Below are 5361 nucleotides of genomic sequence, written 5' to 3' on the forward strand. Positions count from 1 at the left end.
CTCTTTCTGATTTCTTTATTGTTTCTATTTCCACTTTTAGATTCTGGATGGTTTTGCTCATTTCCTTCACCTTTTTGATTGTGTTTTCCTGTAGTTTTTAAGGGATTTTTGTGTTTCCTCTTGAAGGGCTTCTAGCTGTTTACCTGTGTTCTCCTGTATTTCTTTGAGGGTGCTATTTATGTCTTTTCTTAAAGTCCTGTATCATCACCATGAGAAGTGATTTTATATCTGAATCTTGCTTTTCCAGTATAATGGTGTGTCCAGGACTTGCTATCGTGGGAGTTTTGGGTTCTGATGATGCCAAGGAACCTTGGTTTGTGTTGCTTATATTCTTACGCTTGCCCCGCACCATCTGGTTATCTCTAGTGCTACCTACCCTGGCTAAATCTGACTGGAGCCTGTCCTTCCTGTGATCCTGGTTGTGTCAGAACTCCTCAGAGTCAAGCTGTCTCTGTGATCCTGTGATTCTGGGATCCTGTGACCCTGGGCTTGTTAGAGCACCTAGGAGTGGAGCTTTCTCTGGGTGTTGTGGGACTGGCTACAGAGTTTGCACCCAAGGTCTGCTCAGGGCACCTCCTGGCTTAGACAGACCGGAAGCAACCCAAGCCATTGGGCTGGTGGAATTCTTGTGTGCCTGGTCCAGATAGTCCCAGTTATTCCCGGTGTTGGGACAGATGTTGGGTCCTCCTCACCTCTGATCCAGGGCGTGTTAGAGCTGCACCCATTTTTAAATTTGGATTACTTGATTTGTTGATGCCCAGTTTCTTGAGTTCTTTATATATTTTGAATATTAGACCTCTATCAGATGTGGAGTTGATAGGAATCTTTTCCCATTATAGGCTCCTGCTTTGTCCAATTGATGGTGCCCTTTGCCTTATAGAAGCTTTTCAGTTTCATGAGGTCCCACATTTTAATCTTTGATTTTAATGCCTGCACTATGGGTGTTCTGCTTCATTTTGTTTTGTTTGTTTGTTTGTTTTGTTTTGTTTTTAAGACAAGGTTTCTCCTTTTAGCCATAGCTGCTCTGAAACTCACTCCATAGATCAGGCTGTCTTTGACCTCAAGGTCTGCCTGCCTTTGCCTCCTGAGTGCTGTGATTAAAGGCATTTGTCTCCAGCACTTTGGCTGATGATGTCTTTTCTATACTATGGTTTTATGGAAATTGTGGCTCCATTCTGCTTGCTGAGCTACGTGGATTGTTTTTGTGTCTAAAGCAGTTAAGGGCCCAAGTCTCCATGTCGTTTCTTCCTTCTAACATTTCTTAGATCTCTCTTTGATCTTCCTGGCTGGGTCGTTGTGGGCTCCTGTGATGGTTCATCTTCACTGTCAGTCTGACTGGCTTTAGAATCACCTAGGAGACACAAGTCCAGGTGTGCACTGAGGATGTTTGTAGAGAGGTAGCTGTGAGCTCTCTACAGGTAGTTTCTAGGCAGAGGATGTCTCTAGAGGAGGAAAAGCTGCTGTAAAGGTAGGTGATAGCATCTCATAGGCCAGGGGCCTTCATCTTCTTCTACAGCTGTCTGCATCTGAAGGACAGATGCAATGTGACTAACCACTCGGAACGAGCTCCTGCCATGAGACCTTCTTTCCCAAGGCAAACTGTAACTCCGCAAGTCAAAGTCCAACTGGCCCTTATCCCCCACTCCTCCTGTCAGGTTTCAGTTCTGAACACTAGTCAAGTCTGACTCTAACCTCAAGCTTCAAGCTTCTTGCACATGCTGTGGAATATCCTGAACTTCCTCAAATACCACTCACCCACCAAACATCTCCCCTCAGGACTGAAGGTGAGCATCCACATCTGGCTCAGAAATCCAGGGCTGAGGTACTGGCTTCTGCCTCCCTTAGCATCCACCTTTGACCGGTCATAATGTCTTGAGTCTGCCTTTATCCTTCCCTGATCCTAATCTACTGGGTCCTGCTCTGATCTTTAGCCCTTGAAAAATCTTCATGTATTCTATTAAAAAAAACTAACCCCTCTACCCAGCCAGACTCAGTCAGGTGAAGATCCTGTCAGAATGACCGTTAAGCCTTCCATCCTGATGATACCCCGCCTTTCAAGATTCTTTTCTCCTATGTCCTACATCATACTTTGGTAACAAGTGTAGTCACACATGCATGTACACACATAGCACACATGCCACTCCTGTGCTTTGTCTCTGGGCCACTCTCTTCTAGCTTTTCTTAAGTACAACATGGAGCTAAGCCATCTTTTATTTTGTGTCCCCACATTGACTAAGGGTGGTCCACTCTGTTTAGTTTCTCTCAGTAATGTCTGTGGATGTCCTTCTACCCGTTCAAAAGGTTTAATCAATACAAAAGCTCTTTTTTCTTCCTTCCTTCCTTCTTTCCTTCCTTCCTTCCTCTCTTTCTTTCTATTCTTTCTTTCTCTCCCTTCCTCCCTCCCTCCCTTCCTTCTTTTCTTTCTTTTTTAGACAAGGTCTTTCTATTATGTAGCTTTGGCTGTCCTGAAATTCACTATGTAAACCAGGCTGGACTTGAACTCATCCTGTCTGCTTCTGCCATCTCCTGAGTGCAGGGACTGAAAGTAAGAGCTACCATGCCCAGCCAGAAAAGCTATTTTCAAATACCCTTGCAGGAAAATGCTCCAAATAGGTGAACTCTTTGATGAGTAAGAAGTATCAGGCTAAAACTGAAGACAAGGAGCAGCGAGCGATATAGCAAAAGAATTATGTCTAAGAAAGGGTCGTACCTCAGGGATCAGGGATAAAATATATAGTAAGAGTTATTTGTGGAATGCTGCCCTCTCCAGTATTCGGGAACCAATATCCAAGATCTCACTCTTTAGGCATCTTACTAAGGACGCTCCCTGATAACAGATGATCACAAGGTATCCACAGTTTTATCTTTGGTCACAGATGAAGATGCCTTGGATGTAATTGTGTATATTTACCTATCGACAGACTTCAGATCCTTTCAGTTTGCTTAAAGAGACTCTGTCCAAGCTAGGCATGATATTATACACTAACATGATAGAGTCTTTGATGCATTTTGAAAACTGTAAAACAGTCTTTTGGACATATTATGTTAAAAAGGAAAAAGAAAGAAAGAAGGGGAGAAAGAAAAAGGTGAAGAAAGGAAAGAAAAAGAAAGAGAAAAGCGAGGGAGAAGGAAAGAAAGAAGGAGAGAAAGAAAGAAAGGAAGGAAGGAAGGAAGGAAGGAAGAAAAGAGAGAACTCAAGCCTCTGAAGTAAGGGTTGGAAACCCTTCTCCATTTTCAGCAGTCCTCTGGCTTCCCCCTGGATTTTACACAGGGTTTAGAGGTAGCCCTCCAAAATATTAGCTGAGAGCTTCCTCGGAAAGCAAATCTTTCCCACATCCTTTCCTGCAGTTCCTCTTTAAGAGGTGTCAGCATGGTTGAAAGAATGAAGTGGCCTCACATTGTCTGGCCCTGCCATTATGTGCTCAACATTTCCATAACAAAGGTGCCACTCGACTTCTCCCCGATTAATGCAGCTCGAGGGCTCTTGTCGCCTTTAATAAAACATTGTTGAAATCATTTATTTAGAGCCCCTGGTTACTAGTGGGAGAATGACCATCTTTGTGCCAAAATATAGTGTATACAGTCCACTATTTTGTAGTAGATCATTGTGTTATTTACGAAATTGATTAAACGGATGCCTCAGGGGGTACTGATGCTAACAGCACATTACTTATGTCATTGGGATAGTCAAGGGTGAACTTTGTCAACTCCCTTCCAGAAGCAATCTCTCAAACAGAATACACTGATGTCCAACTTACCCGGCACGCACCGAGCCCCACTGGAAACTCAACCCAGGCCACACTGCTTGTGTAACCTGACGCTCTCCCACCATTCTTCCTGGAGTAGCTGGGAGAGAGCCAGGTCAACTGACAACATTTCCCATGTTTCTTGGTGCATGGGGTCATAGAACAATGGTGGTGTGCACGCTCTTGCCTTTTGTGCCTAGGCAAAGGATACACGGACTACATATTTCTGGAGCGTTCACAGCGCAGTCTCAGTGCTTAAACAGTGAAGCCCAGGTTGGAAAGCCAAGGGTTTGTTAGATTTTTCTAGAAGTTCTCAGGGCCCTCTAAGGCCTCCTGATTTTGGATCCTGTGTAATGTTGCTGGAATGAGGTAAAGGAATGAGGTTGGGGTAAGGAAGGGACACGCCCTCCCCACTGTAGGTCTCTTGGTTTCTCTTGCTTTCTACCACCATCCATATTCTCCGGGGTAGAGAGGAATGTTGCTCTGTCTTCACGTGGACTCTACTGGAAGCCTGAGATCCACCCCCTCAAGACATGTTAGAGCTCAGTGGGCCCTCTGCTATGTGATACTTGGGGGGAGCTGCTTCCATTCTTATGGGTGACTGTAGGAGTTCTACTTGAGTGTAGGGGTGTCCTCTGAGTAGACAAGTTCACTTCCCTAGGGCCATTTTCCCACTTTACATACGGGGCTTGCGCGTGTACCTTGCTATATATTGTTAGAAATCAACAGGGACCTTATGCTATATCCATTGTGATCATATACAAAAGCCTTGCTGTGTGCTCGGGTGAGCAGCGAAGCTGAACCTCTTTCTATTTACTGTATGGTCACTTCAGTTCAATGAACTGCCCCCCTTGTTCTTGACCATTGTCCCACACTCCCTTAAACATTTGTCACTGAAGTGCCTCCAAAGACAAATGAACCATCACAGAGAATCACAACCTACTAACCGGGGAGCCGGGACAGCCTGGAGGACAGATTAGACCTGAAATCCAAACCCTGTCTCTCATAGGGTGGGGGCTGGGGGAACTTCTTGGAAATTCTCCAGAAAAGCCCCAAACTACCTTTCTCTCTCATTAATGGCACTTCCAGGCATCTCCAGGAGACATCTGAGCCTGCCAAATGTCCGGAATTCCGAAGGCCTCCCTGGAGACACTGAGATATTATTGCAGATGTCAACATCTGTAAAAATCTTTTCTGTCTAGAAGCAGATGGCTGATGGGTGGCATAAAGATGCCACACTCTTGAAGCCCACTACCCTGGCATGATCCCTGCAATCTGCTCTGAAATCCAGTAGGTTTTTCCAGAGGTGGGGGGTGGGGGTGGGATGGGGGTGGGGCGTGGGACGCAGGGCTAGAGCTTTACTTCTTTCACGGGAGAAGGCATAAAATCCCCTCTGGCCCAGGGGGAGCTGCGATGATTTATTCTAGGCAGATGCTTCTGACAGGGCTCTGTAAAAATCAAGTTGTGAGTTTATGGTTAACGGTGAGTTGTCAGGCCTCTTCTGGTGCTGCCTTTTACTTATTACTGGGGGAAACTGGACTTTTTACTGTGACAAAGACTTAACTTTTAGTGGAGAATGTGTTAAAAAAGCAGTGGTGGAGATTTAAACATATTT

The sequence above is a fragment of the Mastomys coucha genome, unplaced genomic scaffold, assembly GCF_008632895.1.
Source record: "Mastomys coucha isolate ucsf_1 unplaced genomic scaffold, UCSF_Mcou_1 pScaffold7, whole genome shotgun sequence".
Lineage (NCBI taxonomy): Eukaryota > Metazoa > Chordata > Mammalia > Rodentia > Muridae > Mastomys > Mastomys coucha.